At 37.2% G+C, this 27,304-nt stretch overlaps 1 protein-coding gene across 12 annotated transcripts in view; it reads right to left on the bottom strand.

Moving 5' to 3' along the window:
* The window catches only part of Cntn4 (contactin 4), a 990,533-nt gene that overhangs the window by 568,019 nt on the left and 395,210 nt on the right, over positions 1 to 27,304 (bottom strand). For 2 of the 12 annotated variants that reach the window (XM_029478670.1, XM_029478669.1), the window contains exon 1: positions 4,940 to 5,138. The exons of the other annotated variants lie outside the window; for them this stretch is intronic. The gene's annotated coding sequence lies outside the window, so the exon portion shown is untranslated. Of the gene's footprint in view, positions 1 to 4,939; positions 5,139 to 27,304 lie in introns of those variants that run through there. 12 annotated transcript variants of the gene reach the window in all.

The following is a 27,304-nucleotide window of genomic DNA, read 5'->3' as shown; positions in this document are numbered from 1 at the left end:
TGGCGGGAAATTGGGTTCCCTCCCCCCTCCTTTATAAACTGAGTGTCTGGAAATATTAAATTGAGTCTTGATCAGAATCTGTTTGTCTTGACTCCATTGTTTCTTCCGCCCTATCTAGTTACCTCTCTTTGCAGGGAACTGCCATTCTCAGTGAACCGTTCGTGTTGTGGACCGCGGGCGGGCCGCAACAGCTGCCTTAAAAGCTGGGACATCTACTCAGTTTTATGGGATTTGGAAAATTAATTTTATCTTCTGCATGGAGACATGAAACACAGTCTACAGCTGCAGTAAGGGATGACATTCACACTCAAATCCCAGAATAGTAAGCCTCATAGACAGAGATTTACTAATGGCAAAAATTAGAGGGAAATTATTATCCCAACTAATATTAAAAAGCTATCAAAACTTAATTCTGATGTAGGAGAGTTACATGTCTGAGCTATTACTGTCTTCAGATGGCCACTTAGCATTCATCCTAGAGATTTTTTTTTAAACTCTATAAATATAGACAGTGTCAACTGTTAAGTACAGCATTAATCTGTAATTGTTTGTGTCAATCTGGCTACATGGTTAGGGTATATTTTATTTCATTTAATAGTGAGAGGAGCATAAAGTCTACAATTCTTGTACTACAAATAGAAATTCTGAATTGATTTAGTCTATTGCAGTAGCTGTAGCCAAGTTTGCATCTCACATAAAATTTATTTACCATTTGGCTTAGATACATTAAGAAGCTCACCGAGTATTTTCGATAAGTTTAATAATCTCATCCTCTGTCCACTGTGACTGAGGCTTATCTGGCTGTACGCGCAGTTCTGGGACAACAATTAAACAGTTATGAGCAAGTTTTCCAGCGGGTATTTGATTTAACTTCACATAAATTTCCAAAAGTTGCTTATATGACTTTGTTGTCATGAACCTGAAACTTATCTTCCATATAGTTGGACAAAACAGTAATTTCCTGGGGGAATTGGGGTCATTTGATTGCTCCCTGCCGCCTATTAAAAGTGAAACTCTTCCATATCCAATTGTATAGAAATGAGCTTTCACATGGAGGACTTACAAGTTTAAAATGAAAAAAAATTAGTTTAATACATAAAACTGAGTCCTGTTTGAGCATCTTTTACATATAAGATGAATATTATTATTATTTTCAAAATGTACTTGGGTATCTATATACAACTACAACTTTTAGAGGCTTTCTGTCCTTATGTGTCTAAGACTAGGAACTTGCAATGGGTGGGACAAGGAGATGGCTTTGGTACATAAAGCACTTGTCATAGAAGTATGAGGACTTGAGTTTGAATTCCCAGGCCCACATAAAGCTGGGCATGGTAGCACATAGCTGTAATCTCCATACTCCTATAGTGAGATGGTAGGTGGAGACAGGAGAATTTCTTTGGAGCGCTCCAGCTAGCACATTATATGTAGCCCATTGGCAAAGGACAAAGAAGCAATTCATAAAAGAAGATGCAAGATAAGGACAGACACCCAAGGTTGTGATTTGTCCTTTACACAAACACCAGAGCATGAATATGTCCCCCCTACACACACACCATACACACACATCCACACTCACACATGCATGCGTGCACGCGTGCGCATGCGCACACACACACACACACACACACCCCCCCCCGACACACACACAGAGGGGAGGGGGATCCAATGCACATAAAACCAGTATGCCAGTATATTATTTTCACGTCAATAAACTTTCTTCTAGAAGAGAGAAACCAGCCAACATTTTATACAGGGAATAATAGGTGAGGACAACTTGTTCCTAAAGTCCTGACTCCAGAACAACTCAGTGGAAAAAAAAGAACAAGACAGAACAGAAAGTAAGGTGGAGATTAAGAGCCATTGGTATATCTGATGAGAGGGGTCTACTAAGACAAAAACCAGGGAATAAAGGAAAGGAAAAAAGGCAGGTAGGACCATGAATATCTATAATCCACACACTCAACAAGCAGAGGCAGGAGGATTACTAGGATCTTATTTAGACTGACAAAGATATTCCATTTCCTTACCCTTCCCAAGGTAATTGGAAGAGTGTTATTCACAATGTTAAATTGAGGCATCCTCACAGGCTTCTATAACTTAGAAAGGACATTAGAAATGACACCAGGTTATATGTGGATACTGAGGTACAGAGGAGATAAAGCAGTGCAAACAGTCCTACATCAAATAATGTACCTCAAACATCCAACGTTACTAGAGACAACCTGTATAGTACATATTTGGTTAGTTCCGAGTCCAGGCATGCAAAAATTTACAGCGACCCCAAATTACTAAATTCTTTATTTTGTATGCAATCACACCCCCTTTTAAAAAATGTTTACTTGTAAGAGTATAGCACAGAATTTCATGACTCATCTCACGGAGCCTGGTCCAATCTATCAAAGAACGCTAGGGTATGAGCTTCTGAAAAGCGGTCGTGCTTACCAGTATAGTTCAGGGTATTATAAAGGTCTTTTTTGTTGCACAGAGCTTGAGCACATACAGTTTTCTTTGTTGGCATATTAACACTCACGTGATCCTTCCATTTTGTTCAAGACCACCACTTTGGAGGAACTGAAGGGATAATGTATTTTGGGTAGCAGAGATATTGTCTATGAGACAGCAGGGTGGATTCCACATATGCAAACATATCCAGAGACATACTCCGTTGTACATAAAATGAGGACTCATCTGTTCATCTCTTTTATAGCATTTTAAACTTATTTTGAAGACCAATCAAATCACTGTGGTTTTAAAAGCACCTCTTAAAAGGTGTATGTAATACCCATCTGGATTCCCCATCTGTCAAACCAGCAGACCCTAAAACAGGTCCTAGAGCATTTAAACTCACCCTACTTTTCTCTAAACAGATTAAACACAATCAACAAAGCAGTTTCCGACCACTTAGAAAAATAATCCCAAGCATTTTTTTAAAAAGTGAGTAGAAACAGCATATTGGCTAGATATTGCGTATATGAGATTTATGACTGACTATCATTCATGAAATTATATACATGTTTTGAAATTTCTAAATGTTTGAAGGAAAAATATAAAATTTGACTACCTGAGAACAATACTTTACTGAAGGCAACATTTACTGTTAAGAGAGAGCAGAGGTAGGGAGGGAGTCTGAATAGGGAAAGTATCATTCAAACACAGCCTTCAGAGTTCAAACATTTGTTTAAGAGCAACAGAAACCTCAGGGTCTTGTCCAAGACCATGAATTTGAATGAGCAAGATAAAGACCAGCAAGTATTTAAAAACAAAATTAAATGTCCCAGAATCATCACACTAAAAAGTCAGCTATGGTTTGAGACTATTCCTTCATCTAGGGAAAAGAGGAGCTTCAAACCCAGCAGGCTATTCATTTATTTTTTATTTTCTGATTTCAGTGTCTGACCCTTAAGGAACTTTCCTATTTCAGGGTCCAGGGTTCTCAGACAGGGCAAAGCTGGGATAGTTCACTGCTCAGAGTTATCACAGCTATTCTTTCATGCCTTCATTTGTCTAAAACTCACTCTGGTTACAGCTCACTCTGGTTACAGGCATGTTGAAATTTTCAGAGTTTTGTTTGTTTGTTTGTTTGTTTGTTTTTGTTTTCCTTCCAAACCTCAAACTCTGGGAATACCTGAGTTCAAGCAACCATCTATTTGAGTCTTCCCTTTCTGATCATTCTCCTCAACCAAATCAAAAGAGAACATACTCCCTGATAGTGATACACTTTTATACTCCACAGGCTCTGGTTTTTCTGTTGCCTTGAGACTTACTGCCTGTTCAGGTGAACTTTATTTCCACTCTGCAAATTATGGGCTCCATGCTGGTCTGAGGCTTACTATGGGAAACACAGTTCTGGTTTTTGGCTACAAATGACTTCAAGTCTTGGTAGTGTCCACCAACCCCAGCTCTTGATAGAAGTGGTTCATGACCTTTACTCAAATTCGTTCTTAAAATTGTCCAATTTTTCTACTTTTAATCCAGTAAAAAAACAAAGTGATATATATATATATATACACACACATATATATATATGTGTGTGTGTGTGTGTGTGTGTGTGTGTGTGTGTGTGTGTGTATGTGCATGTGTATCTGTTAGGGAAACCCATATATAATAATACTCCATAAATCCTTCTCCACAATGATAACAAATTTCACTGAGGCAAAGCTCATTTGAAAGAAACCATGCAAACAACATCAACTATACTAATTTCTAATAGCATTCTATGATCAGTTCATCTTGTGTCAATAACAAATCCTAACATGATATAGATTGCAAATGGGTTTATTTTGAAATGGTATGCTTTTGCTTTAAATCAAAACTTATCACCTTCTCAATTGATGCATGTAAAAACTAGCTAAACAGAGGTACTCTATGGAATTTCTTATTTTACACACATATATTTCAGACTTAATACAGCATTACTTTTGAAAGTCTCCAAACACTTGTAACTATTGCAACATAACAAAATAAACAACAACAGAAAAAACAAACTATGAAACTTTCCTGTTTGTACATTTCCTAGTGGCAAAATAAATTACCTTAAAGTTTGGGAATAAAGAGACCTGCTTTTCTAATTCATATCTGCTTGCAAAATGATCTTCTCACATACATATTAGCTTTAAATTTTTCTTGCAGGGTTGGAGAAGAACATAAAGAAATACTCTGACCACTCTAGGAACCACAGATAACACACCCCTACTTCCAAATTAAAAATGAAGTCAATTATTTTGAACTCCCAGAAAAGCATTCTGGAAAGAGTCTGGTTTGTTTGGTATGCATAAGTTATTTAAGAGATTTGACAGAAGCAGCAAGCGCTAAATAGATAACTCTCTCACCAGCTTCCTTCAACAAAGCACAAGGAACAGAAAATGGAACACATCTTGAAAATCGCATTCACATTGAAGCTATAGGGAGAGGGTTTGGGGGAGAACTTGGTACTTACAGACTGTAAAGTAAAACTTCTCGGTTCGTCTTACATGTTACAGCAAATCAAACAGAGATTTCAGTTCTCAGCAAGTCCCTCCTTCCACTACACTGATCATCCACGCAGAACAGGCCCTTATGGATTGGTTAGGCAGCTGGGAGATAATGGGACCATATTCTCAGCTGGGACTGAAGCTGCTGAGCCGCTCTCCCCTGCGCGCGCGCTGCGTGGCTCTCTGCCAGCATTAATCAAGGAGGACCCAGCTCCGTGGTTGTGCTCCCCAAAGGATCGACGTAATTAGCGTATGAATCAAAGATGCACACCGGGAGAATCACATACATCTATAACCGGTCTCTCACATCAAACCTGATTAGGAAATCAAGTTGGTTCTCAGATCAAATGTGTTCAACCTTTCAGAAAGACACTGAGACAGCACACAGCTGTCTGTAGATTTCCTGGGAGGGGTGGAGATTAAGGCTTCCTTCCCAGTGGGCAATTTATGTAATTCCTCAACTGCAGAATATAATTGCACTGGTTGTTTGCTACATATGGTGGGTTTGCCCTACGATGATTTGGTTTGTCTGTTCTGGTTTCTCAGCATATCCCAGAGCGGCTGAAGGCTGCTGCGTTATTTCCCCTACGGATTTGATGCAATGTGTTTGTGTGTATTCTTTTCAAGTTTAGACTGTGGGAAGACAGGTCAGATTAAATCTGTTCCCTATGGTGTGTTTTCCACACCTAAATGTACTTCTCTAACGACTAAGGAACAGGATGTTCATGCAGAGGGTCCAGCAGGCTTCTTGGGATCCCTAGGAATCTAAAAGGTGCCGCTGATGTAGACTCTGTTTTATTTGCATCTGTATGGCAAAACACACTCAGGTTTTACAAACCAGAAGCTTATAAACTGGGTTGCATTGGCAAGAGGGAGATTTTAGAATCTGAATGTATTTTAAAATGGGGGCATATTTCCTATACTTTATCAGAATTCTGCTACTCTTTTTTTCTTTTTTCTTTTTTTTTTTTAAGATTTATTTACTTATTACATGTAAGTACACTGTAGCCGTCTTCAGACACCTCCAGAAGAGGGCATCAGATTTCGTTATGGATGGTTGTGAGCCACTATGTGGTTGCTGGGATTTGAACTCGGGACCTTCGGAAGAGCAGTCAGCGCTCTTAACCGAGCCATCTCGCCAGCCCCAGAATTCTGGTACTCTTGATGATGCTTATGTGATCTTCTTTCCGGCCTTTGAAGATATTTATGTAAATTTGACTCAAGTCTGAGTTTGAAAACATTCTTTTGAAAACAAGTGCCACTTTTTAAAAGGCTCATGTGCCTGCACAATTCAACTTCCACCACATGCAAAGTACCTGTAATTAAAGAGCTTCTTCGAGAAGGGAAAACACACATCTGAGTTTTACTGGGAAAGCACAGGTGATCTACAACATGATACTTCTGTTCTGTGTCTTGGTTTCCATAACACATACGTTTATACCTCTCTTGGGGAACTTGAGTAGGAAATCAACTTGGATCTCAGATCACATCTGCTCATCCTTTCAGCACAACACACAGCACACAGCTATCTATACAGTAGAAGACATTGGAAGAGGCATTCGAAGACTGCTCCAAGAAGTAGAAAGTGGGTTTCTCAGTGGAATGTAATGGACAACGCTCTTGAGACTGAAGCAGGAGGATCACTATTAATTCAATGTTAGTGTAGTTATGGAAATGAAGTTTTGATTACCCAATGTGAAAGTGGTGACTTGTTTGCTATAGGGGGTCCAGAATCCAGTCTTTAGACTTAAAACACTGACATCTTGGAGATTATGTGGAAGGGCAAACAAAAGGCAGGTTGAGGGGAGGGGGAAGGCTATAACTAACAAACTCTACTCAAGTGACTCTAGATGAAGGGTCAAAGTTTGCCATCTTCACGCTGATGACCATGAAGGTGTGCCTTTATGGGTATAGTCCTGCTTTATTTAACCTAAGAGGTTTTTGTTTGTTTTCTAGTAGTCCTGAGTATCAGGCCCAGGGCAGATAATCTACCACTAAGTTACACTCTTAGATTGTTCCAGCTTCCCTTCTTATACTAACCTAAATAGAGAGAGGTGGCCATCCTTGTCACTAGTTTATCTCCTGTGGAAAACATTCATGCTCTATTTTACCATAGACTGATCTGTCTCAGGGCTTTGACTCTGATCTTAGACAACAGGTGACAGGTAGATCAAGACCCCATGATAACTGTGTTAATAACTAGACAAATGGCTCTCCTATGTGATACTTGCCTAGTAACAGATGTATTTCCCAGATACTCCAGCATCCTCATCAACTCTAGCACTGCAACTGTGATGTTAGTTAGTGGTAACACAGTGCTGTGTCAGGAACAAAGAGACAGCAATTAAACTCTGCTAATATTATCCTAAAGTTAATTACCTCAAATTGGTTCAACATGTATTTGCAAGTATTTCCAAGTCTGTTTTTTTTTTTTTAAGTCAATTCTTTGGGCATTGCAATTTGGTGAGTATTGTAAAACCGACTGGGGAAAATCCCACATTTGTAGTTCTTATCAAGATCATAGTTATGAAGACTTTAACACACTTACTTACGAAGCTTCTGTGAGGTACTGACAAAATAGGTTAATTAAATACCAATTGTATGTCTCCATCTTCTTAGCAAAATATACTTCTGGAGCAGATGAAAAAGAGGAGCAAATTAAAATACTAAACTGTTTATTCAGTTGTATAGTTGAAATAAATAGCTTAATTGGTTTTGGGTTCCATTTATGCTCAGCTTGGATGGCAATTACCTTGATTCATCATTGATTATGGTATGTGATATATTCACTTTGACATCATATGCTTTGCACTGATTTTTAATTGCAGGTGATAATTTCTAACTAAAAATTTCTAACTACCCTGAATTCTTCATACATCTTTCCCTTGAGACATACCACTTAACACATGAAGTGGTTTAGAATAAAAGGCTAAACCTGGAACACTTTTTGATTTCATGTTAAGCCAATTAATGTTGAAATAAATACGCTGAAGAGAGGCAGGGAAAACTCCAAACAGTAATTACAAATAATTAGTTTTGCAAAAACAAAATAATATATCACTTATGAATCTATTTCAAAATGTTTACATATATACATATGCATCTATATGTATATGTGTATGGTATACATGCATACGTCTTTGTATTGAAATTGTATGATGCTGCTTTTTTGTTTGTATGTTGAAGAGCCTGCAATTTTAACAACTCTTGTCAAGAATAATAAGAACTTGGGGAACAGAGCTCCAGAGGTCTCTCTCTGGCCATAATACAAGATTCAGCAAGTTAAATAAAGCTCGGAGCTTCAGCAATTCTAGGGACAAAAGGAACGTTCTGGCAACAATTTCCCAACAGGTTGAGACTTAATCAATATTTTTAAATGCTTTGGAGTCTTCAGCAGTAAGTCACCAGATGTGCATACAATTGCTCATTGCATCCTCCAGATAGGGGACATATTTTCCTCTTCTTCATTTCTCTTACTAAAAGTCAGAGTCAAAAGCTGAGACAACTATGACTTTCCTCCAGCTGGGAACAAATTTTCCAAAGAAGGGGATCTTTCAAAGATTGCTCCCCAGGACACCCACTAGAATGACAATCTATACAGCTGAGACTAAACTTTCTTTTTTAAACAGAAGTAATGACACCTATAATTATATCAAAACACATGTTAAAGGTTCAGATCTATATAAGGAAGTCTGTGGCCATGCTCATTTCCAAAAGTCTATCATATTTCTGTAACAATAACCCAGAGGGGAGGGGCCAGGTTCAGAAAATTAAAATTCTCTAGGGAAAACAATCCATGTTAAAATATGTCAAAATGACACTAAACTGGCCTGCGACTTAATGGGTGCCACACCTACAAATAATTGCTTCACATATTTTGAGTGAGCATTGGTAAAATGATTGTATTAATTTTATATACGTATGTGTGTATGTATCCAGCATGTATGTATTTTTTTAGGTGTATAGAATAACATTGTCTTACAAGGGTTATTTCTTCTAGTTATTATTAAAACTTACAAGCAAGTGATGATTTTTTTTATCATCCAATAATTGACCAATAATCTTTACTTTAAGAACTTTCCATTTTCCTTCCAATATAAACAGAAAGTTTTGGAAGACTGACCTGTGTTTGTTACAACTGGTAGTTGCATGGTCTGACTGCCCAATGTCTTTATAATGCACAGGACAGCATCAAGTCAGAGAGAGTTACTATTACATCAAAGGTTTCCTTGTAAGAAACCCTGACAGGAAGACAGAATGATAGGATTTTCAAAAGCTAAGAAAACAAAGGGTTAGGTGACTGTTGCGGTAGTATACTACAGTGTCCTTTCAAAGTAACTTTAGATTTTGAAACATAATTTTGAAAAGAAAATTTGTTTTCTCTCATATTTGTTCCTCTCATATATGCTTGGATATATGACCATTCACTGGATTATAGACACCATACCAGAGGTTGCACCCATAAAAACAAACTGATTCTCCCTCACGCAACAGCTCTTTACCTAGGGTTCAGACATCATATTTATCTCTACCCATCATACTAGAATTCTGTCTGGCTTAAGTTTAAACAAGTCTTACGTATGCCATTACAGCCACATTAGTTCCTATTTGCAACTGCCTTGTTGTATTCTCCAAACGTATTTCCTTGTACTTATCCTCCATCTCTGGCTCTTAAAATCTTTCTTCTTCATCTTCTGCAATGAACCCTGCATCACCCTAGAAGGGAGTTGATGCAGAAGTCTCATTTGGCGCCTTTGATACAGAAGCCCCCCTGGGTGCTAATCATTCTGCAGTCTCTATCCTCTGAATCTTGACCAGATGTGGGTCTTTGATGAAATCTGACAGATGTAAAAATTATTCCATAGGTATAACGATAATCATTAGGAATAGTTTTAATACCATGTCCATTTAGCAGAATAACAGTTGTAAGTTGTGACCCAGGGTTTATATCCACTATAGTATCTCCCCCTTTTTTTTCACCATGATATCAATGGCTTTTATGGATTTCAGTTGTACAGTAGGCCCTACATACAAATAAGAAGTTATTTTGTTGTTGATTTCTTTCTTTTTTTTCTTTCTTTTTTCTTTTTTCTACATTTGTGGTCCATTTCACCACTGACCAGACATCATGGTAGCTTGCAGGGTTCACAGTTGGGTAAGACATATGTTTTCTTCTTTTTTTTCCTTTGCTGGTGTGCACTGTATCTCCTAGCTTCATGAAAACTAGCACGTAAGGACAGGGTTTGTAGGTATGAACTATCTGAATTTTTTTCATATTCTCCAACTCAAATATGTGGTCTTTATATCAAAGTTCTTGAGGGCAAGCAAGAACACTGGGAATATTCCTTAGGGTTTGGGGATTGATGGGATATCACTAGCTGTCAGTTCCAAAAGAGGTAACCTATTCCTAGCACTAGGCAATTTTTTTTTGTCAGACCATGGTGTGTTATAGCCATTGTCACATTATCAGGTAAATCTTTATTGGTACAATTCAAGGAAAGGGATAATTAGGACTAAAACATATCTTAATGTCACACCAGAATTTATTGTTCTCTTCCTGTATCCCATCACCAACACAACAGACATGACTCATAGGCAAATTAAATTCCATTTATATATGTTCTTTCTGTCTCTGTCCTTATCTCTAAATAGATGAGCATCTTTTTCTATGCTCTCTTCTCAGAATTCTCATCTTCTAAAATAGATACCATTTGAAGATAGTTGATACTTGTTATAAACACACTGTGATTCACTAACTTTTGTAGGAAAATCAGTTTCACACTGCCTTTGTTTATTGAGTCAACAAATATTTATTGAGTGCCTACTGAATTCATTCCTGATGTAAATTATTGGGGTATGAAAAGAAACTTTGAGCATCTGCTTCCCTTACAGATTTTATGCCTTACTTTTGTATCCCCTCCATCATCCTGTCTGGCTCAGACAAGGTTTACTGCATTTCTCATCATCCACTCAGGTCATTATTATTTATAATCAGCTGTTTCCCAAATGTGGTGTATCATGGATGCCTCTGTTCTGCATCTGAAATCTTTGGTCAGCTCCAGGGAGCATAGGCGCTAGCTATATGACAGGGGCTTTTCATTTTCCTCTTTGGCAACTCTTCTATCAACTATAAAAAGCCTTGTTCAGGCTTTTGCATGAGAGGAGTCACAGATAACTGTTGTTATTTTTAAGGGCAACTGCTTGCCATTAGAATGATGGAGACAGGACAAGATGATAAAGCAGATACCTCAGTGACAAGGATTGGCAAGAGCAGAGCTGAATTCACAGGGTTCTTTATTTATGGTTACTGCAGGGTTTGAGCAGATAGAGTGTCAATTAGAATGGGTCTAACCTATTGCAGCATATACTGTATGGAGAAACAGAGTAAGACACACATTTTTCTTTTTCTACTTTACTTAGAAAAAATGGACTAATGTGTTTTTCCCTCGTTCCATTTACAGAAACAAAGGAAAATGCTTACATTTAGAATACAAGTTAAATCACATATTAAGACAGAGTCCAGGTTGTCTTTCCATGTAGAAAATTTAAAAGATTTTTCCCTGGGAAACTTCTGCCTGCATTCGTACCTTATCCCATCCTTTATCTATATGGTCTTACAACATGTCAGGAAGGGTCAACCACTGAAGTCATCCTTTATTCTAGGAATGTGAACTTCATATACCAAACACGGTATAGCTGCATAATCTCCTGTTACTTTGAGTATATAACCACTCACATGCTAAACTTATCATATCATATCATATCATATCTATCTATCTATCTATCTATCCATCTTTGTAATTTTTAATAGAATTTCCAAATTTAGAATACATGGGAAAATTAAGTAACATAGTAATCTTAAAATTCTTTTGCAATGTTAATCTAAGCATATAAAATGTTAACAATGTTAGTATTAACTTCCTATTCCTTATATCTCACAATTTCTTCTCTACTATAGTATGTATGTTTATCAAATAACTTCAGAGTACACAATAGGTATTGTTCGATTTCATCTGTAAATAGGGTTTCCAAGGGTATACCAAATATTTTTTCTTCAAAAAAGCAGTATTCACCTATATGCAATTACCCAAACAAAGGAAATGAACACTGACACACAATTACACTCTACTATACAAGCTACCCTCTCACATTACAGATTGAATCAGTACAGACTACACTCTCTGGTTGGGTACAATTTTTCTGTTTCACTGTTCTAACATCTAATTAAGGACCATAGGGTGAGTGTGAGTGTGTGTGTGTTTGTGTGTGTGTGTGTGTGTGTGTGTTCCTACTTTCCTAGTATAGAGGGTTGTCCCTTGACTTTTATACTCCTTGTGAAACATAATTATAAGAAGAACCTAGATAGAATTACAATTTGTTTTTTTTAATTGTTTCTTCATGATTAAAAATAAATATGAACTACACTATGTATCAATGATTATTACAGATTTTAGTCCATTGCTCTATGTATTCATGACATATTGCATTGTAGTCCATTATAGTAAGAGGCAGGCACTGACCATTTGTCCTGTTTTGTGATATTGTGTTTAATCATCATATTTTCTGTTATAAATGAGAAGTTTGAATTTACTTTTGTAGGTAATCACTAAAGTTGGGGGGTGGGGATAAAGGATAATTTGAAACCACATAACTTCACTAAAATCATTTTTAAAAATAGAAACAGAGTTTAACTTTGCAGCCAAGGCTGGCTTGGAACTCAAGTAGATTAGGCTCTCCTTGGACTCACAGAGATTTCCATGCCTGTGCCTCCAATGTGCTAGAGTGAGGGTGTGCACAAACCCAACCAACTAAATTCCAAGTATTCTTAATATGCCTCAATAATATCTATAATTAATCGTATTCTAATTTCTTCTCTGAAATGCTTCCAACAAGTCACTGTTCTTTCTTTAAAATATGAAAGTTGTGGCAATGAATAATATTCAGGTAGTGGCATATTTCTCAGAATCAGAAGTCAATGGTTTCATGAAGCCATTTATAAAGGTGATCTGAATCAGAAAACATGAGAGATAGAAACAAATGGTGCTCATTTTTGAAAGGAAAAGAGAAAATAAACAAGACAAAGCATGATTGGCTTTCCCATCAATGTCTTAAACTGAATAATTAACCAACCCTCTGCACGTCTATTTGTTAATGCTAAAAATGTTCCTATTGGATTAGAGTTACTTTTTTTTTAATTAGATATTTTCTTTAGTTACATTTCAAATGCTATCTTGAATGTTCCCTATACCCTCCGCCTGCCCTGCTCTCCTACCCACCCACCCCTGCTTCTTGGTCCTGGTGTTCCCCTGTACTGGAACATATGATCTTCATAAGATCAAGGGCCTTTCCTCCCATTGATGACCAACTAGCCCATCCTCTGCTACATATGCAACTAGAGACACAGTTCTGGGGGGGTACTGGTTAGTTCATATTGTTCCTCCTATAGGGCTGCAGACCCCTTTAGCTCCTTGGGTGCTTTCTCTAGCTCCTTGGGGGCCTTGTGTACCATCCTATAGATGACTGTGAGCATCCACTTCTGTGTTTGCCAGGCACTGGCCTAGCCTCACAAGAGACAGCTATATCAGGGTTGCTTTTGAGCTTTTGCAGGACACATTTAACATGAAAAAGCCAAAATGTCCTTCATAGACATTTTAATGTGTACCACTTATTGATCTTTAACCTGTTCTGCTTTGTTGAAGCCTTTTCACCTGTGAATGAATAAATAAGAAAAGAAAATGCTAGTTGGAATCTATTCTCCACAGTGATGCCAAGATACCTGATTCAAAATGGAAATCTAAACATAACATGTTCTTTTTAGAACTCATTGAGTGGCTTTGTATTAATTATTGAGTAAGGCCAAACTTCTACCCATTCATGCAAATCCATTCTCAGATGACCTCTTTTGACAATGACATACATTGCTCAGATTTGTACTTTATAATCCACATGTCAACCAGTGTGATTCCTACTTCCTTTGTTTTTTTAGTTTTTTTGTTTTGTTTTGCTTTGCTTTTGTTTGTTTGTTTGTTTGCTTGCTTTTGAGACAGGGTTTCTCTGTATGGCCCTGGCTGTCCTGGAACTCACTTTGTAGACTAGGCTGGCCTCAAACTCAGAAATCTGCCTGCCTCTGTCTCCTGAGTGCTAGGATTAAAGGTGTGCACCACCATGCCTGGCCCTTTTTACTTTAAAGATTCATGAACTACAGTCTCCATTTCACTTATAACATATTCCCACACCTCACCCTTTCACGAAGATAATCTCGATAGCCTTTTAAAAGTACCTCTAACTGAAGAAGTTTGGAGTGGAAATGATGGTGTAAAGCAGCCCACTATCCTAAATTACCCACTTGCTGGCTAAGCTAGAACATATACGACTCCTCTGTGCTTGACTTTGTAGAAAATGGGGATAATGACATTGGTGAACTTGAGCAGATAATAGGGGAATTACAAATAATGTAAAGCTCTTAAACACACCAGATACACTAAGCACTCAATAAATGATAGCTGTGCAAGAGATGAAGACAAGTCCTTTTCGAACATTTATTCAAAAATTTCTAATACATAGAAACATAGAATGAAGTGCACATTGAGTAGCCAGGTGCCAGTTGTTGCCTGCGCAGATTCTACACTTCACACTTTATCACACTTCAGCTGTTCAGCCTAGGCCTCCCTTTATCCAACGCATCCATCAATCCTATAGAACTATTTTAAGATGAGACATTGCCAAACCAATTGTGTTCCTCCCCCTTTTCCACTGCTTCTATCCTCCCAGACAGCTTGTTGAAATCTTCTTTGAAGGCCCAAGAGACTTAAACTGCACTATAATCACCTATGTCTCTATTTTTCCATAATATCAAAAGACATCATGAAGGTAGATACCCAGCCCCTTTTGTGCATCTAGCAACTATCTCAGTGGTGATACCCAAGAATTGTTTAGAGAGCCTTTACCCAGGGATATGCTACTATGTATTAAGTCAACTCCAATTATTTACTAGTCGCTTGTACTCAGAGAAGTCTTAGCACTTCATGCACTTAGCTATGAAGCCTGGTTGTCACATGTAACATGAAGGCAAACTTCCTCTGAGAAAATGGTGGGCTGTCTTTATTGTTACATAGTCACTGATATGGTGGTACAAACAAACAAACAAACAAACAAACAGAAACATATCCAAATGGAACATATGCATATGTGCATGTATGCTGCTGTTAAAAGGATATAAACTGTGAGAGAATAAAAAGGAGATTTATGCTGATGGTGTAATGCATGTTGCCATGAGCTTGGGTGGCTCTCTCCGATGTGGTGCCACTCATCTGATGTCATGTGAATGGATTTCCTGGAGCTGTGGCAGAAATCACTGCTGGACACCAAAAACCATGTTTTCATTTCCCACAGTGATAAATGATATATAGCACAGAAAACTTCAAGACCTCTACCACGAGATAGACTGCTTTATCTCCACCAACACCCAAATGTCCAAGACATAATGTTCTAATGTTATTAATATATTATAGTAAATGGTGAAAAGGCCATTGTGGATGTGGTCAGTGTAACATTTTTCACACAGTGAGGCTATTCTAGATGCATGAATAGGCCTGAGGCAATCACAAAGATTGTTAAAGAGATGAAAGAAGGAAATTCAACAAAAGGAGATGAAGAAAAGGAGAGAGAGGAGAGGAAAGAGGCAAGCCACACTACTGCTTTAATACAGCAGCAGAAGCCCCAGGATAAGAAATACTCATTACTTCCAAAAGGTGACCCACTTCTCTGTACTAGTATTATCAGTGTCTTTACAGACTTGTGTTAGATCACTGGCCTTCAAAATGGTAAAATTAATGATAATGATGATGATGATGACAATGACGATGATGATAATTATTGGTGTTTAAGACACAAAGTTATTGATCTTTTTATGGTATAAATAAGAAATTAATATAGAAAAGATAACATATCAGTGTTAACTGCTAAGTATAAAAAGAAAATTTATGCTTCCTAGTTCTGGTCCAGTAATCTAAAAAAGAAAGCTAGAAACTATAAAATTCCAATGAACATACTTGAGATATAGCAGATATGAATTTAGACTTTCTGTATAGGAATTTATCTACCATCATGAGCACAGAGGTCTCTCACAGTTAACCTCAAATCTTCTAAGAATGCATCATACAAGCAAGAGCATTATGAAGAGACACTCAAAGCGCAATCATCAAATGGTATGAAAAGAACTAAACATAGTAGAATGCTGTGATAGCTAGGGTGAAATAGGTACTTAAGTTCTGTACAGAAATAAAAGACATCAATCTATGAGGGTGGCCTCAGCTTCCTAGCAAGGGGGAAGATGGAGCTCAAAATGTCATATGTTGGAACAGTCAAGACTTCTGGTGGAAGGATTGGAACACCAACTCAGCCACAAAATATTTGATCTACAATTTGTTCTGCTTACAAGAAGTACTGAAGTAAAGGAAAAACAGACATTGTGGCAGTGGCCAACCAATGATTGGTCTATCTTGAGACCTACTGCACAAGAGGAAGTCCAAATGTGACACTGCCCAGAGGGTCAGAATTCAGAGTATGCATAGCCCAGAGACATAGGATAGACCCAACCAAACAAACAAATGAAAAGTCAATGCAATGATTATTAATGATATGCTATACTCATAGATTAGAGCCTAGCCCAATTGTCATCTGAGATGTTTCATCCAAGAACTGATGGGAACAGATACAGAGACCCACAACCAAGCATTAGGCAGAGCTCAGGAAATCCTGAGGAAGAGGGAAAGGAAGGGTTGTATGAGCTAGAGGGCTCAAGGACATCACAAAAAAATCCCCATAGAATCAATTAACCTGGGCCCATAGGGCCACACAGAGACTGAAGCACCAACCAGAGAGTCCTCATGGATGTGACCTAGGCCCTCTTCATATATGTTACAGTTGCTCTTCCTTCAGAACTGCTAACGTAGTGAGTGAAATATGCTTCTGACTCTTTTGCTTGCTTTTGGGTTCCTTTTCCACCTACTGGGTATTTTCATACAGCCTTATTATGAGGGAAGGCACCTAGTCTTATGAAAACCTGATATGCCATGTTTGGTTGATATTCCTGAGAGACCTGCTCTTTACTGAAGGGGAATGAAGGAGGAATGTATTGGAGGAAGGGGAGATGTGGGAAGAAAGGACTGGAAGGAGAGAGGGAGCAGTCAGCATGTAAAATATGAGAGAATAACAGATTTTAAAAATTATCTTAAAAAGGATAAAAACATAAGAATGCAATTTAAACATTGTAAATATTTGTGTGAGGGAAAATTCTAGATTATTTAAAGCATGATATTATGGAATCTTATGTGTTTGATGAAGTGTTTGGTCTCTTGATATGGATAATGCAGACTTGGGAAAATATAGATCTGCTAAGAATTTCCATATGGTAAACTCAGTGTCTATATATCTACTGTGCATAAATTATTGCCCTATTTAAGAAAACAGTCCAATTCACCCACAGAGGTCAGCAGCTTCTGTCTATTAGTTGGGTGCAAATATCTGCATCTGGCTCTTTCAGTTGCTCGTTGGATCTTTCAGAGGGCAGTCATGAGAGGTCCCTTTTTATGAGGGCTCCATAGCCTCAGTAATAGTGTCAGACCTTGGGGCCTCCCCTTGAGCTAGATCCCACTTTGACCCTGTCACTGGATCTTCTTTTCATCATGCTCCTCTCCATTTCCATTCCTGCAGTTCTTTTAGATAGAAACAAATATGGGTCAGAGTTTTGACTGTGGAATGGCAACCCCATCCCTCACTTGATGCCCCATCTTTCTGCTGGAGGTGAGCTCTACAAGTTCCCTCTCCCCAATGTAGGGCATTTCATCTAATGTTCTTCTCCTTGAGTCCTGAAAGTCTCTCAACTCCAAGCTCTCTGATACATTCTGGAGGGTCCCTCCACCTCCCATCTCCCAAGGTTGCATGTTTCCATTCTTTCTGCTGGCCCTCAGGGATTTCAGTCCTTTTTCCCCAACCAACATCCAATCATGCTCCCCTCTCCACCCACCCGATCTCCTTTCCCTCCCAGATCCCCCCCCTCCCTGTTTGTGGTTGCTTTCCTCTCCCTCCAGGTGGGACTGAGGCATCCTCACTTAGGCCCTTGAGCTTGATGAACTTTTTGAGTTCCATGGGCTGTATCTTGGGTATTTGTCACTTGACCCCTGTGGTTGAACTAGGAGAAAACAGGAAGAAGCTGAGGAGGAGGGTAACTCTGTAGGAGGACCAGCAGTCTCAATTAACCTGGACCTCAGAAAGTTCTCAGATATTGGAACACCAACTAGGAAGCATACACCATCTGATATGAGGTCTCCAACACATATACAGCAGAGGACTGCCTGGTCTGTGTTTAGTCAGAGAGGATGCACCTAATCCTCAAGAGACTGGAGGCTCCAGGGAGTTTAGAGATCTGGTAGGGTAGGGGTAGAGGGTGGGGACATCCTCACGGAGACAGGAGAGTGAGGAGGAGGTATGGGATGTGGAAGAGTTGGAGGGTGGACCAGGAGGGGAATAAAATCTGGAGTTTAAAGTAAATAAATAAATAAATAAATAAATAAATAAATAAATAAATGTTTTCTATAAAAGAAACAGTCCAAAGGAAGATTAAATAGTAAGTTAAGTTCTTTTTAAGAATAATGAGGGAATGACAGATTTTAGGAATTCACTGAGGAAAATTTAGAATGAAACATGTTAAGCTAAAGTAATTAACACGTGGATAATATCTGACTGAACTTACATGTAGGGCAAAATAAGCTTGCACCCTATCCTATTCAATAAGAATTGTAGAGCTGAGAATGCAGGTTTTTAAAAACCTTTTTTGCATACTTTGCACATAAGCACTATATCTATACCATTCCCACCTCTCCTTATATATACTTGTATAGACAACCTCCTGAGTATATTTAGCATTGCTCATGTGAACACTTATCCAGGTCTGACCACCTGAGACTGGGCATCTTATACAGGAGCTTCTTCCTAGAGGTAACTGACTCTTCCTCTCTCAGAATCCATCAACTCTGTAGCTCTTCATGTATAGGGGTGGGAGCATGTAGAATACCACCTATACAAGTTGACATGACAACTTGTATTATTGTTATGTAGGTCTTGTTAAGGTAACTATATTGTGGAAATTTTGTAAGTGAATTTTTCCCTGTCTTACCCAGAGGACACAATCTGGCACAGGGGACCTGGTTCCCTGTCTTATGCAATGTTTCCTCCCTGTCTTATAAGAGTTGCTCTGAGTTTCTGGTATAGGCATTTCATTGACAATACATCACTTGGGGTTGGTACCCCACCATGTCTTACCCTCTTCCTTTTAATTAGATGTGGTATGTTGAGAAACTTTGGTAATGACTGACTCAAAAGTAGCAAGAATATTTTAATAAGTATTTTTCTGTGCCCAATCAGGGCCATTTTATAACAGTCTCAAGATCTTCCTGGACTTAGAGGAGGAAAGATGCTGACTGTTGTAAAAGCTGGTATCACAGCACAGAGGAAAGACTGTTATTAAACTTTTCTGTATTGTAATACTGAGGAATTGAAGCCAGTTTAGCATGAACATGTGTTTCCCACTGCCCTGTGTCTTCAGCTATATAAGGCAGTGAAAATCCAGTAGTTCTAAATATTAAAATTTCAAAGGTTGGGTTCTATAATGCTCTGGCATGGAAGACCAATACACAGAATCAATCATATTAACATTCACTAAGATTGGAGATTAGGACGTGTTACAGCCACTGTAATTGAGCTGAGATACTTTTGTATAAACTTCACAAGTACACATATAGAATCTATATTGAAAGTTAGAAAGGTTCAGTGAAAATTGTATGTGGCTTTCATGCTGAAAGACACTATAAAAACATGACACATTTCTTGCAAATCTGTCTATATCCTTAATAAAATTACCATTAGATACTCCAAAAGTTTTGTGTAGTTATGATCAGTGTATATTATATCTGTATATATGTATGATAGTAAATTCATTCATTATTTAATATTATTACTACCTGCCAATAAATAGCATATTTAAAAATTTTTATAATGTATGTGCCACTATACACATTATCACTAAAACATTGTTAGTACAAAATTATAATGTGGGAAGAAATATTTTCTCAATAATAAGGTTTAACCATATACCTACATTAGTCATGAGAGTGTGATATTGGCAGAGAGACAGAAACTAGATAAATGGATCCACATGGAATATCCAGAAATAGAACTATACAGATCTGTCCAAACTGTTTTTATAACGGTGATATTGATATGTGGAATACACTGTTGTGTGTGTGAACTACATGCCAGTAACACTGACAATTTAATGTTTTATAGCATATTCACACATGTGTGTGACCATCACTAGTATGGAATGCAAACCAACTGCATCACTACTAAAAGAATTTAATAGTTGCTAAAATGGCACTTCAAAATACTATACAAACAGTTTGACAGATAAAGGTGCTTTTTAAACTAATACTGAAAGGACAACTTTGCATCTCTGATAAATATATATTTATGTAAACTTCATATATTATAAAGGCTTTAACTCAAGAAGAATGAACTTAGATATAATATGGGTAGTTGTAAATGCTTTAGAGAAAATATAATAAAATATTTTTGGAATGTAAGCCTAGACAAAAATGCTTTGATATGACATTAGACCATGAAAATTAAAAGAAAGATGGAAAAATTAGATACTATCACATTTAAAGTTTTCAATGTAAAACATAGCTTGTCCAGATGAAAAGAGAAAGTATTGTCCAGACAAAATATTTTCATGCATGCTCATCAAAGGATTCTTTTTTTATAAAATAAAATAGTACAAAGATTATTAGTTTGTTTACAGCAGGTTGAAAATACATGTGAAAATATAAAATATAATACTAATAGTTACTGGGACTATGAACATTAAAAAGTACAATGAAATATAATATATATCAGAACAAGAATCACTGCAAAAAATTAAATCCTGGTTAGTAAGAATAAAGCCTAGATCCAGGACGTGGATACATATTTGCCAGGAATTGTAAAATGATATGTTCTAGTAAACATGCCACCAACTTCTAAACTAACTAAATTGAGATTACCAATGATCCGGTATGCTTTTCTCAGACCTGTGATGTATATATAAATGTCCAGGAATATAAAAGTATTTTTAAAGATCTATCAAATTCCAGATAGCAAGGTTTCTTATGCATTGATATTATTATATGAAATAGAAGTAAAGTAGAAATAATCAACAAATTAGACACATAACATCTCTCGTCATAATTAGTACAGCATAACTATTCCTTGCTGTCTTTTAATGGAGTCTTTTAAATAATTTTTTGGTTACCTACTTAAATCAAATTGGTTGTAGGTGGAATAAAGAGAACATTGGATAAGAAACAAACATCAGAAAAGGATTCCTTTAACTAAAATGGATTATGTGTTGGTATTAATCACTATGTGAAGATCAAGTTGGAAGAATAGACTGAAGTAGTTAGAAGATTCACAACCCAGGAAAGGAGAATGACACTGGGTAAGTAGTCAATAGTAAATTTAGTAATTATAGATTAAGTCCTCTGGAAGAAACAAAGTAGAATTGTAAAATAGAGATGAACACAGATTTGTTTTTCAGTATCCATCAGGGCAAGAACAGAAACAATACTCTGTTTAGTGACACTAAAAAGAAATGTCCTTAGACAACATGTGACATTTTCTATTCCATGTTGCTAGCTTTAGTTTATCTTGCTCTTATAAGAATAAACCTAACACCACTCAAGACTCTTCTTACTAAGCTAATTGACATGTGTGAGACACGTGTGAGTGGACACGTGTGAGATACTGAACCACATCATATGAGGATGATACAAAGAATCTAATTACAGAGTTGGTTTGATGTATTCTGAGGTGAGTTCAGAAGGATCTTGAATGATAAGTTAAGAATTTGATATATAACTCACTGGGGAGAAAGGATGGCTGTATCCTAATGTGCTTGCATTATTGAGAAGAAGAAAATTTGTACATCATTTAAATACCAACACTGCCATATAATGAAAGGCTTATAGAAAAGGGAAGAAATGGTTAATTTTAGGTATCATCTTAGGTGGGCCAAAAGATACTCAAAGAGCTAGTGAAATCCTAGTTGTGGATGTGGCTGCAATTGTGTTTCTGAAGTACTTAATCAGCAAACTGCAGACATCTACTGTGCCATTGTGATTCTGCTGATCTTTATCTTTCAAAAATGGTCAAGAAAGAGATAATAACCACCTCCTTTCTGCGGCTGAGTCATGTATTTTCTCCTGTTCTTGGACATCAGAATCCCAGGGTTCAAATTGGGGGTTTAAGTCAGCTTTGAGCTCCCATTTCTAAGCCTTTGGCTATAGTGATTGTCATAATTACTCCTTCATATATAACAAACACATTATTCTGTTTCTTTGAAGAACCATGCTGCATGGAAGGAAATTATCAATACTGAGGCAAAGTATTCCCATTTGAGGACACAATGCTGTAACAGTACACCTTGTTCTTTCTAGTGAGTTTAGATGGACATTAGCCATGAATCTCATCTGTTCTAGTTGTTCTGCTTAGCCTCTATATACTAATGAAGTACTTTTGCTCTGCTCTCTGAAGGCATAATGCAGAACCTGTATCTTCAGAAACGAATCCTGGAGAATAAGCTTGTGAAAGTGTATAAGAGACTAGATAAGTAAATAAGATTTATCCAGGAGAAATTTATATGCACTCCACTTCTCATGAAGTCAAGGGATATTTTTCACTTTATCATTGATGAAATTTAGATTTCTATTTGTCTCAATTTGTTAGTAATACCTTCATGTGTATGTGTGTGGGGGTCTGTGTACATATCTATACATGTGTATAGATATTGATGATGGATGGCTTTTTCAATCCCTTTACACTTTATTTCTTTAGGTAAGGATTTTTGCTGAATCTTAAGCTTGCTGCTTTAGCTACACTGGCTGTCTGGCAAACCCAAGTTTCTTATATGTCAGCATCAATGGAGTGCAGATTATAGGTGTGCACCATCATCCTGTCCTTTTACATGGCTCTTAGAGATACAAACTCCGGTCTTCATGTTCGGGAGCAAATACTTTGCCCACTAAGGTCTAAGTAAGACAGCCACTTAGCAGGAAGTAATGTCTCATAATATTTCTGTACTTTGTAGAGTATAAAGGGAAAGTTCTTTTATGGAGTATTTTTAAAATTGTTATGCCTGTTTATGCATACATAACAGTGTGTGCATGTGTGTATACATGGGCACAGTGTGCATGTGGAGGCCCAAGGTTGACATTGAAACTCATTTTTCATTGTTCTTTCCTTTTCTTTGGTGAGGCATTGTCTTTTAGTCAAACTTAGTGTTACAAATATAGCTATTCTTATTAGCCAGCTTGCTCCTGGGAATTTCTGTATAATTTCTGAGGTTGAAATTACAGGTGGACCATCACACCCTTATGACATTTATAGAGGTTCCAAGTGGTCAGAGGCTAGTGCTCACACCTGAATAGATACCCTATACACTGAAGTATTTTTCAGGCCAATTGCATATGGTTCTAATATTACATACTTCTCCCAAGCATCTTTCCTCCTAGAATATCCAAGAAGGCACAACATCCCAGTAAAAGTGAATTGAAATGACAAACATCAACATGATAGAATTAAACAATATTGACAATAGGTGCATTGAATGCTACTGTGCATAAATGATCTTCTGAGTCATAGAATTTAATGATGCTTTTTGAAGGGCTTCATGAATTTAAGTTGTTATCTCTCAAGAACACATGATCACTTTTTCCTTTTGATTATAACATTTGCACCCAAAGTTCTACAGAATAAAACCTGTCTCCTGGCAGTAAGCAGTTGGCATTTTTGTGTCTAACTTTTCTGAAGAAATTTATGTACAGATCTAATTTTTGTTGTCACCTGGATAGTTAGGGACAGAAGATAAGCAATGAGATGTCCCCTTTAGCTATGTGCTGTGCTCACCATCTGTTCTGTCTCTCAGCCATGTTCCAATGACTAAACCTGGGTCCAACTTGAAGACCTCCCTTACTGAATTGTTTTCAAAAGGAAAATTTTCTGACAAAGTTATGCAGTCTACAAACTATAAAAATGACAAATGGTTTAAAGAATATAACCATTCTCTAAATTTTTGTTGGCTAAGCCTAAGCCATTTGTGTAAATAGAATCTAACAGAGGTCCAAATTTGAAACTCGTGTTCAAGAAATCAAAAGTCTAGTAGGTAAGTACTAGACACATTAAGAAGTATTTGAGAAATTCAGAGTCTTAATAGAATTTAGAGAAGGTAAACATATTTTTTTATGTAGTACTTTGTAAAATGTTTGGGGTGAGAACGTGGGATGGGAAATGAAAATGTGAAGTAGTTTTCAATTTTCTATGTTCACAATAAGATAGTGAATGTTGAAAGTGGATTTCAAATAGCCTATGTTAGCTTCTTTGCAGTACAAGAGGCCTTTTTGCAGATGAATGTAATGAATCTATTTTCAAAACCATCCTGAAATTCCAGATTCTGATTACAATTTAAAGGTTTCCTCCAGGGATGAAATTATATCTACAAAGAAACTTGTCATGGAATTAAATCTGAAGGAATTAATTTAGGGTTAAAAATCTTGCTCTAGATGAAGGAACTATAATATAAGGAAAACATTTCATGTAAATGTTGTCTTACTTTTCAAAGAATTTCTATGCAATGTAATTCTATTCTATAGCCAGTTTTTAGAGTTTTAGTTTTGTTTTGTTTTCTTCTTTTGTTTTTTTGCTTTTGTGTTGTTGTTATTTTGCTAATATGATGAGTATCTCAGTTACTGAGATTATATTGATATTCATTTCAATGACTCACCAATCTTGCATAACTCCAGTTATCCTAACATCATTCATATGGAACCTTATTCTGTCAAAAACAGTTCCAAATAAATATGAGAAGGAATAAAATCAATAATGGCTCAGCTAAAATAGAAGCCCATTTCTGACTCAGACACAGGAAAAATATGCTAATAATTGGGCAGCGCAGTATAGCAGGTCTGCCAGGGTTGAATTCAGGACCTACGACTTGCCTTTCAGTTCCATTCAGGGCTCAAGGCCACCAGTTGGTCCAGGGCACTTATCAGAGACCCATCCATGAAGAAAGAAGGAAAATGAGAAGATCAAAAAGAAAAATTCCTAGCTGATCATCTCACTTAAAGAGATACCAGGGACATTTCCCAAAGATATTTCTACATACATTCTACTGAAGAACTCTTAAGTTTTCCTACCCCATGAATTATGAGTGTGCTTAGGACAACACAAACTTATTTTTACCACACTTAAAAGTTAGTGTATGGCTTAATAAAGAACCATGGAATAAGAGATATTGCCTATAGTTGATGATTCCCAAATCTATACCCAATCATCAGCAATAAAAATAAAAGGACAGAAATCATTGTATAAAATGAAAACAGGCGTTTCAGCTGACAAGACATGTTTAACCATGTAAGTGTATGTGCTCTTTATCATGACCTCTAATGTGAGAAATCTTGGGAATAATGTACTTCACATATACCTGGACAAGCTTCAACTCTTTAGTTTTAGAAAAGATTTTTTTCTCCCCATATTGGAGATTGCAACCAAGAACATGTGTATGCTGGAGAAGTGTGCTATATCCTCAATCCTCATTTTACATCTTATTTTGAAATAGGGTCTCACTAAGATTCCCAGGTTGGCTCAAACATATTCTGATCACAGATAGAAACTTGGGGGTCTTCATGCTTTCTCTTTCACAACAGCTGAAAGTACACATCTGAGCTGACATCTTGTCTCAAAATCTTCTGTAAAGGAGCTAAAATGTGACCCACTTAGACACCCAAGATGTCATTCTCTGATGTGGGCATGATGAAATGTCTAGGTATAATGCAGTTCCTATTATATGAACATATAAAAGTAGCCTATTGACTCAATCATAGTAGAGTGTTGGGGGCCGGCCAGAAGCCCGCAACATGAACGGTTCAAGCTGAAAAGAGAGGAATCTAGATGGGGAGGAAGAAGAAGAAACGAGGCCAAGACAAGTTCATCCTGTTCAAAGCCCAATTTTACTAGTACCGACATCCAGTTATAAAGGATGGGGGAGGGAACCCGATTTCCCGCCAAATAACTCTGGGTCCAGTAGCAGGGTGAACACGTGTGTGGCTCCAAGCAGCAAAGTGACAGGGTCCAGCGGTGGGCGTGGCAGAACGAATGAGCAGGAAACTCCACCCTTGAGCAAGCAGGTTCCAGGCTGGGGGAAGGGAGACTACAGTAGAGTGAATATTAACTTTTATATGATGGTTTAAAAAAAGTAAAGGAAGAATTTTGTCTTAAAAGTTGAGTGTGGAAGGCAACTTTATTGCCTTGCTATCCACAGAAAGTGAGTTATTCTCTTCATTGCCTTCTTCAGACATGGGATGAGGTATGGGAGTTCACAATTAAAGTGAATAATTCATTTATAACTACAACAAGAATTTTAAGAGGCTAATAGTAAAGTGTGCAGCTGTTTATAAAAAACAAGTTATGCCAGCAAAATATTCAATCAGTCAAAAGAGTTCTTAATGACCTCAGAATAATCAATGTTTTATGTTCATAGAATAAAACTGTGTAACTACACTTCTGGATAATCTTTCTATAAAATCTTTCTATAGAATGAAAAGACTGGAGAGAATACTCTTCAAAGTATAAACCGATGGGACACTTCTTGTTTGCTAATTGGAGACCCACCTGTGTTTCTTTCTAAGCTAGTCCCGGTTCATCCTCTATGTTCTTTAGTTTGCTGCAGTGTCTTAAAATAAAGATCAAAATGTCAAAGAATCAAATAGAAAACTCAGTATAAAACACGATAGTGATCCAAATACCAAGCGTTTTCACCGATCGACTTCAACAAAGAAAATAAAAGATTTGAGAATGAGAATATGGCTATCTACTTATCCAGAAAATACAGGAAAATGGAAGGAGAAATGGTTGATCTTACCTTTGGTAATTCTGAAACAATGCTCCTGACATTCTGGCAATCTGGAAACTTGCAAGAGATTCCTAATGTCCAATTATAATTGACATCTCACAGGGTTTCAACAGGTTAGAGGGATATGAAGTAATCTCTAATATTAATAATCTGACTCACTGACCTAAAGCTATAGTGTCTCTCAGACTTCAGACCTATCAGAAGGAAGGACTCCTTCCTCTTTGTCTATGCCTGTGTTGATATCTGTCTTGCTATTGTCTCTCTCTGTCAACTGTCTGTGTCTGTCTTTGTATGTATATATATATATATATATATATATATATATATATAT

This window comes from Mus caroli, chromosome 6 (assembly GCF_900094665.2).
Source record: "Mus caroli chromosome 6, CAROLI_EIJ_v1.1, whole genome shotgun sequence".
Lineage (NCBI taxonomy): Eukaryota > Metazoa > Chordata > Mammalia > Rodentia > Muridae > Mus > Mus caroli.
Note: the sequence above shows the minus strand (reverse complement) of the source record. Positions and strands in the feature narration are given on the sequence as shown.